The sequence below is a fragment of the Chrysochloris asiatica genome, unplaced genomic scaffold (assembly GCF_000296735.1).
Source record: "Chrysochloris asiatica unplaced genomic scaffold, ChrAsi1.0 scaffold00064, whole genome shotgun sequence".
In the NCBI taxonomy this organism is placed as follows: Eukaryota; Metazoa; Chordata; class Mammalia; order Afrosoricida; family Chrysochloridae; genus Chrysochloris; species Chrysochloris asiatica.
In genome coordinates, this window is record NW_006408582.1 from 15,147,344 (window position 1) to 15,161,981 (window position 14,638).

The following is a 14,638-nucleotide window of genomic DNA, read 5'->3' on the forward strand; positions in this document are numbered from 1 at the left end:
TTTCTTTCTTTCTTGTCTTCTTAAGGTCATCCCACAACTTTTCTGGTCTTCAGTCTTTAGTGTCTAATATATCAAATCTTTTCTTGAGATGATCTCTAAATTCAGGTGGGATATGTTCAAGGTCATATTTTGACTCTCATGGACTTTTTTTTAATTTTCTCCATCTTCAATCTGAACTTGCATATGAGCAATTGATGGTCTATCCGACATTCTGTCCCTGGACTTGTTTTGGCTGAGCTTTTCCAAATACGTAGTCAATTTGATTTCTATATATTCCATCTAGTGAGGTCCATGTGTATAGTCAGTCGTCTTTTGTGTGGTTTAAAAAAGGTATTTGCAATGAAGAATTCAGTGGTCTTACAAAATTCTGTCATGCGATCTCCAGCATCATTTCTATCACCAAGGCCATATTTTTAAAAACTCAGCCCTCCCCTTTTTTCCCAGCCTTTGCATTCCAATCACCAGTAATTATCAGTACATCTTGATTGTGTATTTGATCAATTTCAGACTTAGTAAGTTGGTAGAATTCTTCAATTTCATCTTTACTGACTTTAATAGTTGGTGCATACATTTGAATAATAGTTTTATTAACTGTTCTTCCTTTTGTTGTTGTTAGTAATGTCAAATTGGTTCTGACCCATAGCAACCCTGTATAAGATTTCCAAGGAGCAGCTGGTGAGCTTGAACCGCCAGCCTTGGAGTTCACATGGCTTTGCAGTCTGGCGCATTAACTCACAGCACCACACCAGGACTCCAGTCTTCCTAGTAGGCATATGGATGTTAACCTATTACAGGCAGTGTTGTACTTAAAGACAGATCTTAATATGTTCTTTTTGATGATGAATGCAGTAGTAGTCTTCTACTAGACAAAGAGGTGGTGGTTCAAACCCATCCAGAGGTGTCTTAGAAGACAGGCCTAGCGAGCTGCTTCTAAAAGTCACACAGTCTTGAAAACCCAATGGAGCATTTCTCTGCTTCTGCAGAGGAATGGGGTCACCATGAGTCGGTATTGACTTAACAGCAATAAACAGACTTCTGGAAATGGGAGTGAAGGTGAGGCTAAGGTAGAGGGAATTGCTTAAAAGCTATTTATTAGGAAGCACTGTGGGTTAATGTGCAGGACTGCAAAGTCAGTTTGAACCACAAGATTGGTGTTTCAAGCTTGGAAACCCTATACAAGGGCGCTATGGGTTGGAACCGACTCAACAGCACTTAATAACAACAAAAGCCCTATACTCCTTTCCATCTCCAGTTAACTGGAAGAGTGTCCCCTACTCCACCCCAGCAGAAGAATGAAAGATTTATCATCCACTCCATCTGCTTACTAGGGGACCCAAAAGTGTTTTTACTGTATGAAAAACATGGCCTTTTCCAAGCTCTGTGGCACTGTGGGTTAAAGCACCGGAACCATTTAAACTGCCATCCATTAAGTAAGCCTATTACCTTTGCTTCCTTTTTCTTCTTTCTCTTGAGGAGAGGAACTAAGGAGAGTTGAATTGAGAATATGCCATTTTAGCTGCAATTTATAAAGACATTTTTGAGAAATTATAATAAGATAAGTGATTCCTGAGTTGGGAATATATGAAGGGTACCTTTTTGGGTCATCTTCAAATTTATTTGAAAACTAAGGGTAAATTTCGATAAAAGATAGTGGATACAAAAGTAACAAAGGTGAGCAATTAAATAAATACAAACCAAACCAAAACCTACTGCCATCTAGTCGGTAGTGACCATATGGACAGAGTAGAACTGCTCCGTCGTGTTTGTGAGATTGTAAATCTTCACGGGAGCAGACAGCCTCATCTTTCTCCCATGGGATAGATGTGGGTTTGAGCTGCCGAGCTTGCATTTAGCAATCCACTCCTTATCCTACAGTGCCACCAGGGCTCTTCAAATAAACATAAATTATCCTGAAAACAAGCAAATTGTAGGAAAAAAAAATGTAATTGTACCAAAAGCTAAAAATTCATTAAGAGAATGAGATACATTTTAATTATGGTTTTAAAAAGGAGTGATGTTTGCAAGCTGAGAAAGAAAACTTTTCTAATATTGTCAGTAATTGGTGATATTTCAACCATGCTAGAAAGAAAGACTGAATTATTTTTATATTTTTTCTAAGGAGATGATACCAATTCTGTCATCTGAAAAGGTAATCAAAGGTTGATGGCCCAAAAATGAAGGAGAGAAAAAAACAGAGGTATGTCAGGCAGATAATTAGAAAAAATATTACATTATTCTTGATTTTTATGATGATTGAGTTGTTAGCTCTTTATAACTTGTAATTTGTTATGCTTTCTTTGTGTAAATTACTCTTTTTCATACCTATTTTTAGATTTGTAATTTTTTATTCTTTTCTTTAAAATGGCACACTTTTAATCATTAGGCCCCTGCCAAACCCAGATCTACTCCAGAGAGAACTTTAAGCACAGTTGAGAGCAGGACTACCACACTGAAGTCAGGAGAAAAGCAAATGTATGTGCACTGAATGTGAATGCTGAGGGAGACACACCCCACACTCAACCACTCACTCTCACATAGTTCCCAGAACCCTAACTTGGACCTATATCCTGGAGGCAAGGTTTCAGAAGAGCTTTCTCTAGGGAATTTTGCCTGCCCAAGAGGAATGACTCTAAAGATACTGACTTTAGGACTTCCCCACAAAACTGTTCAGCTAACGCGTGCTACACAGGAGACAAGCATTATGCATGTGCTTTGAGCTTTAGATGAGATGTTTTTTTTGGTCCCCTACTCATCGCTATGAGTAGGTTCCTACTCTATGGCACCTGACAACAACAACTCATCTACAAGGGGGCTTCAAAAGAAGTGCATGGAGAAATTCCATTATCTTGTTATTAAATTTTCCCACACATTTTTGAAGGCCCTTTATATATGAACAGACAACCAAGAATTATCGTACATCTCAGGAAAGCATTTATTCGGAAAAATAGAGGCCAATACAAAAAACATCTTGGAGGAAAACTGAGACTGTAAAGGGAGAAGAGACTTTTTAAGTCCGACATTAAGATTGTCAGGAAGCTAGGGCATCCATGGAATAAGAATAGGATACAATTTCTTTTTAAGAAAGGGGACAAAAGACATCCTGAGAAGTAAAAAGAGCTCTTAGAAATTAAAAATATGATAGCAGAAATGAAAAACCTCAGTTGCAGTCTTAGAAGAAGGTAAAAATTAATGAAACATTGAAAAGTTGAAAGAAATTAGGAAAGTTTGTATTGGAGTTATAAAAATTGCAGAAATAAGAAATAGAGAAAATAAAGTTTTTGTTTTTAATCCCAAAATTAAAGATTATAAATTGCCAAATTGAAATAGGTCTGTGAGTACTTAGCACAATGGATATAAATAGGCCCACAGGGCACATTACCATGAATTTTTACAGATATCAGAGACAAACATAAGATCCTACAAACTTGCCTAAGGAGGAAAAAGAAATAAAACAGGCCACATATAAAAGATAAGAATCAAGAGGGACTGCAGCAACAGTAGAAAGTTAGAAAGCAGTGAAACCAAGCCTTTGAAATTCAAAAAAAAATTATGCCCAACCTATATATAATTCTATACCCAGTCAAACTGACAAGTGTGAAGGTAGACTAGTTTGTTCTGGATATGCAAAATTTCAAATCTGCACAGTTCTGCTCCACCAAAACGAATAGTAAGCAATTACTAAAACTGACAATTATTAATTTGGGAGAAAGCAAAAAAGTTATACAGTTGTTGCTAGTTATATACTGCTGTGTAATTAGTTATCCCAAAAATCAGTAGCTGAAAACAAAGGTCAGGTTTCTGCTGGTCAAGAATCTGAGTGTGGCCAATATTATGCTAAATGGAAAAAGAATGAGCGCTTTCCCTTTGAAATCTATTCAAACCTCTAACCACTTCTATTCAATATTGTATTAGAAGCCCTACCCAGAGCAATAAGACAAGAAAAAGAAATAAAAGGTATGCAGATTGGAAAAGAAATGATCACTACTCATGGATGATTGTTGTTGTTGTTGTTAAATGCCTTCGCGTTGATTCCAACCCATAGCGACCCTGTATAGGGTTTCCAAGGAGGAGCAGCTGGTGAGCTTGAACTGCCAACCTTGCAGTTCAGATGGCTTTGCAGTCTGGCGCATTAACCCACAGTGCCACACCAGGAGTCCTACTCATGGATGATACGATACTATGTATATATACTTTGGAGTAAACTCCAAAGGGTCCACAAGAAAACTCTAGAACTAATAGAGGAGTTTAACAGTCTCAGTACCATGGTTTGCCAGAAGAGCAAACAAATCTATGTTGGAAAAAATACACCCAGAACGCTCCTTAGAAGCTAGGATGGTGAAACTTCGAGCATGTTATCAGGCGAGACCAGTCCCTGGAAAGGACATCATGGAAGGTCAGCAAAAAAGAAGACCCCCAATGAGATGGATTGGCACAGTGGCAGCAGCAGTGGGCTGGAGCTAAACAACAATTGTAAGGATATCTCAGGACCAGGCAGTATTTCATTCTGTTATGTATAGGGTCACTATGAGTTGGAACTGACATGATGGCACCTAACAACAACATATGGGATCAAAGTGATAACAGCAGCTCCAAAGATTAGATAGGAATCTTAAGGGCAGTGAGTTTATGTTGCAGGCAGTCAGAAAAGGATAGTGAGAATGGTAGTGCATCTTGAAGAATATAATCAGTGTTGCTAGATTGTGCATGTAGAAACTGTAGACTTCGTGTATGTTTTTTGTGTATATTCTCAACAGTCTTCTGAAACTGGAAGATATGGGTAACCACAAGAAGAAAGAAAACCAAACTGTATTATGCTAATAATAATATTGATCTCACGTAATTATAATATATATATTGAGAGGAAGGGGAGTTGCAAAGCTGCCTAAATTTAGCAAGTCCAGTTAAGTACTGAATCATGTCCCCCACAAATAAGTAAGTAGCCTCCATGCCTGTGGTTAGGAGTCCTGATGTGCCATGGTAGGATAGATAAGTACTGAACTTCTAACTGTAAAATCATCAGTTCAAACCCACCAGCTGCTCCTCATGTCTCTATGAGTCGGAATTGATTTGCCAGCATTTGGCAACAACAACAATGCCTGTGATTATAATCCCTTTTGGGAATGGTCTGCCTCTGTTGTTAATGAGGAAGGATTAGTGTAGGGTGTTTCTTTAGTTAATCTCTTCTGAGTTATAAAAAAGATCAAACAACTGGACAGAGCAAAGATGTGGTAAGATATGTGCCAAATCACATGAAGATCTCCAGGGAACCAGGTAGCAAGTGAAGAGACAAGGACCTTCCTCTAGAGCTGACAGAGAGAAAATCCTTCCCCTAGAACTATCACCTTAGATTAGGACTTTCAGTTTTGTAAACTTTTTGTTTGGTAAAGCTATCTACTTGTGTTACTTCAGTTACAGCAGTACTGGGTAAGTAAGACAGTGCCTCAACAAATTTCATTTAACTGAAGCCTCAGCTTCCAAAGTAAAAAGGCAACAGATAGTGCCTAAAACCTAACTATCAGGAAGTAACTAAACACCTCTTTCCCTTTGCTGACAAGTTGTACAGAGGTGGAGGCATTCATAACCCACCGCCATGGTCAAGGAAGGCATTGCTGCTGGAGGTGCAGTGGACGTTAACACTCCTTTACAAGAGGTACTGAAGACCACCCTCATCCATGATGCCCTAGCACATGGGATTTACGAATCACAAAACCTTAGACAAGTGCCAACCACATTTTGTGAACTTGCATCCAACTGTGATGAGTGAGCCTTTGTATGTCAAGTTAATAGAGGCCCTATGTGCTGAACATGGACCTGATCAAAGTTGATGATAACAAGAAATTGGGGGAGTGGATGGTGGTTATGTGCCGTCAAGTCATAGCAACCCTGTATAGCATTTCTGAGGAGCAGCTGGTGGGTTTGAGCTGCTGACCTTGTGGTCCAGTGCTTTAATTTATCCAACAGCATAACAAGTGGGTGGTGGTTGTCAAGTGCTGTCAAATTGGTTCTGACTCATAGCGACCCTCTTTAGGGTTCCCAAGAAGGAGCTGGTAAGGCCTCTGCAAAATTGACAAAGATGGAAAACCTTGTAAAAGTGGTTGGTTGCAGGTGTGTGGTTGTTAAGGATTACCACAAAGAATCTGAGGCCAACAGTGTCCTCGAAGAATATTTCTAATGCAAGAAATGAGAAAATAAAATTAAAAACTAGTTTTAGTTTTTTGTGTGTCTTTTTTTTTTTTTAAATATGTAACAATACAGACATTTTATGTAGAGATGCAAAGACAAATACCAAAAACTGTGTAGCTGCCTCTGAGCAGGTGAGATTAGGGTTGCCTAAGGACTACTGTTTGATTTAGCAAACTAGGCACATGTATGAAATGATGAAAATAAAACTTATATTGATTAAAAAAAAAAAACATGAAAAATAATTAAAATATAAAGATAAATGAAATTTGCATGTTATTGGGTGGAGAAGACAGGTCTTCCTCAGTTGGACACCAGAAGAAACTATAAATGAAAAGATAGATTATTTGACTTTTTAAGAATCAAAATTCCACACATGCACAAGTAAAAGGTAAACACTAAGCCAGGAAGAAACCCTGATACTCAAGCTAAAGGACTAGTTGTTGTTGTTAAGTGCCGTCAAGTAGGTTCCGACCCACAGCGACCCTGTACAGGGTTTCCAAGGAGTGACTGGTGGCAAAATGTAAAGTGTTTCCGTCTTCTAAAAATGTAAAGGATTTCCGTCTGTCTCTAAAGCAGTTTGTCAAAGTGTATCAAAGCCTTAACTTGGAATTGTCTCAGCAATTCCAAGTCTTAAGAATGTTATCCTCTGTGACTAAACCTTGATGTGCGCAAAGATTAACTATTTGAGATTTTGTTTATAATAGAAACAATTTTTGAAACAGTTGGAACAACCAACAGTAAGTGATACAGGATTAAAAAAATTAAACTAGTGGACAGATATGAGGATAATGAAATAGTATCTATTGAAAATCATGCTCATGAAAGTTATAATTGACATACAGAATCATTCATGATATATGTTTCTAGATGATACTTTTATTTTTAAAAAGCTGTGTAATTATATATATATATATGTATGTGTGTACATATACACACACACATACGTACACATATGTGTACACTGGGATTCATGTTAGTACTGGTTTATTTTTCTTTGTTGTGTACTTTGTGCACTTTGTGTTCCATGTTTGCCAAGTTTTAGCAGTGATCAGGTGTTATTTTCATAGTCAAGGGGGAAAACACCCTAAGGGTTTTTCTTGTTCGTTTGAAAAAAAATAATAAGAGGGGAAAGAAGAAAACAGTAATCATATTTTCACCACCCAGAATTAATCATTGCTAACATTTGACATTTTGTTTCCAGTTGTTTTCTGTATCTGCAATTTTTAAAAATTAGCACTACCAAAATAACTACCTTGGTTATCTTTTATATATAAAATTACAGGCTAATTTATTTTTCTTTCTTTTTTTGTTTCAACTTTTCTATATTTGTAAAGCTTTTTTCTGTTAAGCATGTTTTGCTTTTTAAAGGGTTAAAGTGTTACTAACTGTACAAAGTAGAATATTTTTAAATGCCAGATAGATCTTAGACTTTTTTTTCCAAAGGAAGCGAGATTGAAGACTTCAGAACAGCTTTGATGAAGGCAGGGGAAGGGAAAGAACTTCATGCAGGTGGGGTGACCATAGGTCCTGGTTTATCCTGGGACAGGTTTGTGCCTGTTGTCATAATGTAATTATTAGTGGCATTCCCTTAGGCAGTCTGAAATGTCCCAGTTTGGGATAGGAAGTCTGGATTTGAAGGCTTCATGAATTGAGCCACTTGACTAGCTCACGGTAGTTGTCTTGGGTAAGATCGGAAAGAAGACTAGCTGAAAGGAAGATTGAGCCCAGCCCGTTGAATGCTAATGTGAGATGTTCTCCTGCTGATTCTAGAACTGGAGGAGGAAATATTCCGGAAGGGATTGGACTTTGTATAATGGTGCCAGAAAATAAGGAAGTGTAAAACCACATAGTGTCCAGGGGGTATGTCACAATGACACAGGAGACAATTGAGAGAGCGCCCTGTAGCCAAAGCTGGAACAATTTAAGCAATACAATAGTATTGGATTATGGCCCAAAGTATAAAATAAATATTCATGAGTTCATACTGATAAATAAATGATTGACGCACTAAGTAGTTGATCTCATGTGCAGAATTTCCAGTGATTTATGTAGCTATTCCTCCCTCAAGGTAGAGCACTTCTTGATGTGGGCTGCGCATAGAGTCTTCTTCCAAAGAAGGCACTATTGGAAGGGGCTCAGGGTAAAACCTGGGAAGCACTACCTCAGCCAGGTAGGTGATCAAGGTTAATACCAATAGTGATACATCATGATAGCATGTGCCCTTGTTAGGGTGTGATGAGAATGGCATGTTAACCTCTGTGATCTGCCTCCCCACAACCCATCATCCCAGTATAATCATGAGAAAAACAGACATTCTAAGGGAGACACTCTATAAAATAGCTGACCAGCATGCGTTAAAACGGTAAAGATCACACAAGAGAAGGGAAGTCTGAGAAACTGTCACACATATTGTAATGTGGTATCCTTGATAGGGCCCTGGGACAGAAAAAGGTACTTAGGTAAAAACTAAGGAAATCTGAATAAAGTGTGGGCTTGAGTTAATAATAATATATCAATATTAACTCATATAATTGTGACAAATAAACTAATGTGGTGGTGGTGGTAAGTGCTATCGAGTCAGTTCCAACTCATGGTGACCCTGAATAGGATTTCTGAGGAGCTACTTATGGGTTTGAACTGCCGACCTTGCATTTAGTAGTTCAGTGGTTATCCTGCAATGCCACACCAGGATTCCAGTGTGTTAATGTAAGATGTTAATAATAGAGGTACAAGTGGGCTTCAAAAAAATCATGGAAAAATGGAATTAAAAGATAATGGACTGTTCCATGAATTTTTTGAAGCCCGTCAGACTGCAAAGTCATTGGAAGGGCGGTGGTTCAAGCTCACCAGCTGCTGTTTGGAAACTCTATACAGGGTTGCTATGGGTTGGAATCGACTCAATGGCACTTAACAACAACAACAACTGTATATGGGAATTATGTACTATCTGTAATTTTTCTGCATTTAAAAAATTTGCTGATCTAAAACTCTTTAAGGGTTTTTTGGTTTTGTTTTGTTTTATAAAGAACATTTTCCCACCAGATAGAAATAAGACTTAAACATGAGTTAAGAAAATAACCAGAATAGTGTGATAAAATTTTATTTATAAAGTCTTCTGTGCTTCAAGTGGAAATAAAAAAACAGAGACCTGGTTCAATTCTGCACAGGGCACTTAACCTTTCATCTGTGTGCAAGCACCAAGTTTAGCACAAGCTTTCTTCCTTATGATAATGCTCTTCTGTGTCATTTTCAGTCTCGTAGAATAATGAACCCCTTCTAATTCCACAGTGATTTAAGAAAAGATAGTTTAATTAAGTGATTTTTAATCATTTCTTCAAGTATGGTTAGCACATTCGTATAAAAAGGATGTTAAACTATTCGTCATCGTTAAGTGCTGTTGAATTCTGACACCATAGCGACTCTGCATAGGGTTTCTGAGAAGCAGTTGGTGAGTTTGAACCACTGACTTTGTGGTTCAAACTGACCTTGCGGTCCAGTACCTTATCCCATAGGAAGTCAGGTGACCTGATTGTTTATTCCTGGTGCTGTTTGTTATTCCTGGGCAGAGTGACCTTGGGCTAGTCACTGGATCTCTCCAGATCTGTTTTTTCATCTACAAAACAAGAGGGTTGAACTGGGTAAATTTCTATGGTAACTTAGAGTTCTAAAAATACTGTGGTTCTAAATTAAGATTTAGAGAGAGGCTGTGGCAGTACAAATAATGGGATCTTAGTTCCTAATTTCTTGGTACCTAGTCTGTTGTACTGGGCGCTCAATTAAAATCAATTTGAAGAGCTTTCTGAGAATTCTTTAGATACATGTTTACACCCCATTTTCTCAGAATGGAGAGTCTATTTAGAGTCCAAAGTTTGAAAGTTGAAGGACCACCATCTATTCCGACTTACTTGTTTTTGTTGTTAAGTTTTACAGCATAAGAAACTAGGAGGCTCCAGAGAGATTGTGACTTGTTCAAACAACAGAACTAGTCAGAGAGAGACCAGGTCTTCTGACTCCTAGTCTAGAGCTTTATATCCATAACACACTTCTTCTTAAAGAAACACCATCAATCTGAACAATGCCACCAGGACCATGTGCACGGGAACCAAAATGGCAGTTGTCCACTGTCCTAAAGCATTGTACAATGTCAGTCCACTCCAGTCTCTGACTTGGGGGAAAGTAACTGAGGGCATGAAGATGTGCCTGAGGAGACCATCTCTACCTGAACTTTCCGTCTTTAGGTCTGAGAAAGGGAAGTAACAATTTCATTTTTCATCTCTTTTTCAGCTTCATAGCCTGTCTTTCCCTTCAGTAATTATATAGCCAAAGATTATTTGTTTACAGAAGCCACGTGAATCAGTCAGCCCCCAAAGGGTTAACGCTCCCAAATTATGGGGCTGGGTTAACAATAAACAGGATGTCCTCCAGAAATTAAATTTAAACCACAGTGACTCAGGCTGGCCCATCCTCTCAACCAGATTGTTGTCTGGGGTTATTATCGGTAGTTAATTATACCGTTGGGTTTAGAAACAGTGTTGGTCAGTTTGGGCCAAATCAGACCAGGCTTGAGAAGGGGGTGTGGAGGGAAGTGTGGGATCTGGGCCCTGGAGGACTGGATTAGTTGCAGCATTGGAGACCAGAGCTTTGCCCCATCCCAGAGAGCTGAAAGGAAAGTAGTGAGAATAGCTGGTTTAGTCTGGTTCCGGCAGGCCTCTCCTGCTATCACCCTTGTCCCTGAGCTAATTGCAGGGATTCTTTACTCACTTCACTTCCCAGAAGGGGAGAGACTTACCATTGCTATAGTGTGTAGATGGCACAGTAGCCCTGGTTGTGCAGTTGTTAAAGCACTCCACTGCTGGCCAAAAAGTTGGTGGTTAAAACCACCAGTTGCTCCACAGGAGAAAAATGAGGCAGTTTGCTTCCATAAATATTATTGTTGTTAAGTATATGGAGTTGGTTCCAACTCTTAGCACCCCTGTGTAGGATTTCCAAGGAGCCGCTGATAGGTTTGAACTTCTGACCTTGTGGCTAGCAGTCCATTGCTTGTCCTATAGCGCCACACCAGGACTGCATAAAGGTTGTTGTTAAGTGCCATCAAGTCAGTTCTGACTCATATCAACCCTGTATAGGATTTCTGAGGAGCAGCTGGTAAGTTTGCACCACCAGCCTTGTGGTTCAGACCAATTTTAAAGTCAGGTGCTTATCCTACAGCGCCACACCAGGACTCCATAAAGATTACAGCCATGGACACCCTATAGGGCAGTTCTAGTCTCCCCTCACTATGAGTCAAAAATGTCTCAGTGGCAATGAGGTTTTTTTTTTTGTTTTGGTTTGGTTTTGGCTTATCTGGATGCACCAAGTTTACTTTCTAGCCTGACTCCAGTTCCTTGAGGCTCAGAATTAATAGAATCAGTCGACTCTTCAGTGCCTTAAGGAAATTCAAAATCATCCAGTTTAACTCTTGGTTTTATAGAATAAGAAATTAAATCACAGTGCAGTAATTCCTGTCAAAGGGCAGGTTATTAGAGGTGGAAGTTGGGCTAGTGCTCAGGTTTGGACTCCCAGATCTACGCTGTACTTTTATGCCAAGCCACCTGCTAACCCCATCTTCCATTTGAAAGTGAGCAGTCGGGTGGAGCACTTCATAGCAACTTCAAAGCAGACTTGGGCTGAATTTCAAATCAAGTTTGTTAGGTTTCAATTTCTGTCAATTTTCAGAGGGAACTAACCCAGCCTGGCCAGTCGTTAATGCCCCTACAATTTGTCATCTCCCCAGGCACCTAAGGAGCTCTTCAGATTTGCAGTTTATCTCTCTATAGGGAAACAGGGAAGAACTGATAAGTGATGTTTATGGTGTTTTTAAAAGACTATTTTCCAGGATGATAGTTATTTAAGTAAACCTATCATTTCAAACTTTGCAACTCCTCAAGACACAAGGTTTATAGTTATTATTATTCTTACATTATCTCCCCTCTCCTACCTTCACCTATTAAGTGTGTTTAATGACAAACTATGAGGAGACAAAAACACTCTGGGGCAAAGGCAGCACCCAAGAACACTGCTGATGGCAGGCAGTAGCGTCCTAGAACCAAGCCTAATGCTAGCACTCCTCGGCCCACAAGGGCACTAGATACAGCACCAAGTAGGTAGCCACAGCCACTCTTCTTTACCCTCCTAGGGGGAAGTGGCCCTTGTTGTGTCCTTTATCTTCAGCCACATTTCTTCTCTTCTGCCCTATTTCTCATTATGTTCCTCTGTCTCTTTCTCTTTTAGGATTCCTTTTAAGATCGGGCAGCCCAAGAAACAGATTATCCCTAAAACAGTGAGTATCCCATTCCTGCCTTTCTGAGATTCACTTTTGTGTCACATAGCCTTTGTGAAAGAACCAGAGCTTATTCTAGTCCTATAGATGTAGACCCTCATGTAGACTGGGGCTTGCAGTCCTGGAACATTCTCCTGTCCTCAGACATTCTCCTCCCCCTCTATTTCTACTTGTTCCCCAGCCTGGACAAATAGAAGAGGTGGCTTACAGACGTGAAGAGGGAGACACTGCTTCTGATTCGTTGTGTCTAGGATTGATATAAGGAGCTCTGGTAGTATAGTAGTTACAAGTCGGGCTACTAACTTCAGGGTCAGCAGTTCGAAATACCAGCTGTTCCAAGGGAGAAAGATGAGGCTTTCTGCTCTCATAAAGTTTTACAACCTCAGAAACCCTATGCAGGGTCTCTGTGAGTCGGAACCGACTCCACGGCACATAACCCCCACAGCCACCAGGATTGGTATGGTAGTCTGCACTTTTCCTAAGAGGGCTCTGGAAACATAGGCCCCAAATACATCTGCATTGTAGTATTTCTGGCCACCTCGGCTTGATAAAATGGGAGTACTGGTGTGGTGCTGTGGGCTAATGTGTTGGGCTCCAAAGTTGGTTTGAACTGCAAGGTTAGTGGTTCGAGGTCACCAGCCACTCCTCAGAAAGCATTTTCAGGGTCACTGTGGGTCAGAACCGACTCGACGGCACTCAACAACAAAATAACAAGAGCTTGGTGAAAGACTGGTAGTTTCTCCAATTGGTCCAAGCCCCTTTCTCTCCACTGCTGTGTGCATTCTTGACCACCAATTCAGAGATACTCAGTGGGAGAAGATAATTGAGTCATGTTCCCCACCACCACCCCATTCCCCCCCTTATCCCTCTTCTAAGGCCACAAGTTTTACTCCTGTTTATCTCCAGAAGGGGAGAGGAAGAGAATTACAGATTTTAAGGAAGTTAGATGTGGAATCCCTTAGAGATCATCCTGGTTTTTCATGATGAAGAAATCAATAATTGTAGTGACTTTTGTAAGAGGATAAAGACCTGATACAGGGTAGAGCTGAGATAAAAAGTCCCGTTTGAACTTCTCTTCAATACTATTTTCATAGTTTTAAGCTGCTTCTGGGTCTTCCACAATGTTGGAATTTTAGTCAGGAATAGACTTTTCAGTCCCTTCACCCACAAATGTGAGCGAGTCTTTTGGTTTTAACATGGAAGACCCTAACTGCAGAGCATCTCATTATGACTCTCCAGGAAGTCCAGCACTGCCAACACGTGTGGGGACCCTTGTCTCCGCCCCTGAGAGTTCTTGTCTTAACAACTTCTTCCCTCTTGGCTGAGGACTCAAAATGACAGGAAAGACATTACTTCAGTTTGGCGGGAAGTTCGGCACACATCTGACCAGTGACTCTATCTTTGGGAAGCCCAAAGTTAGGTCACTTAAAAGGAAATGGGCCAGAGTTAAAAGAGCCCTCCCCTTTTTCATGCAAATGCAGGTCACTGGCAAACTCTGAGTTTACCTCCCATGCTGTGGCTGACCATCTGTGTAGGCTCTCAGCTGAAACTCAAAGAATCTGGGAGTGCAAATGTTGGGCTCCAGCCGCCTACAGGAAGTGGGAAGGTGTGGCTTTGAGCCTCTAGAGTTTAATCCAGGGCAGATCTGAAAGGGAAGTGGTTTTGTGAAGGCTCTTTAATTCCAACATTTGCTTTTAAAAATTAAAAGTAAAATAACTCCCAGTATCTCAGCCTTTATAGAAATGGTCTTTGTTTTCCACAGAAACATGCAGGCATAAGAATGTAAGATTCCAGCTTCTTTGCCTGAGCACAATGACTAATAACTTTGAATGCAATGATTCCCCAGGAGAAAGACAGATTACACATATGAGAAAAGCCTTAGCTCCTATGGACTGGCCCATAGCTCTTGTATCTGTCTCCAGTGAAATGGAATTTGAGTTCGCTAACTAATGGCATCAGTTCTCCCAAACAGACTGGGTGTCATATAGAGGTTAAAAATCTAGGCTTGAGAGACTCCCAGCCTGTATTCCATTCCTGAGTCTATCACACACTGAAACCTTGGGCACGTTCCTTAACTTCTTTGAGCCTTGTTGTTGTTGTTGTTAAGTGCCGTAGAGTCGGTTCCGACCCATAGCG

General features: G+C 40.0%; 1 protein-coding gene and 1 pseudogene across 1 annotated transcript in view; both read left to right on the forward strand.

The window, feature by feature from the left end:
• The first annotated feature begins 5,590 nt into the window (after nucleotides 1-5,590).
• Nucleotides 5,591-6,184, forward strand: LOC102816112 (annotated as a pseudogene).
• Nucleotides 6,185-12,459: 6,275 nt separating this feature from the next.
• The window catches only part of BIN3 (bridging integrator 3), a 30,317-nt gene continuing 28,138 nt past the window's right edge, over nucleotides 12,460-14,638 (forward strand). The window contains exon 1 of the mRNA XM_006864390.1: nucleotides 12,460-12,502. The gene's annotated coding sequence lies outside the window, so the exon portion shown is untranslated. The remainder of the gene's footprint in view (nucleotides 12,503-14,638) is intronic.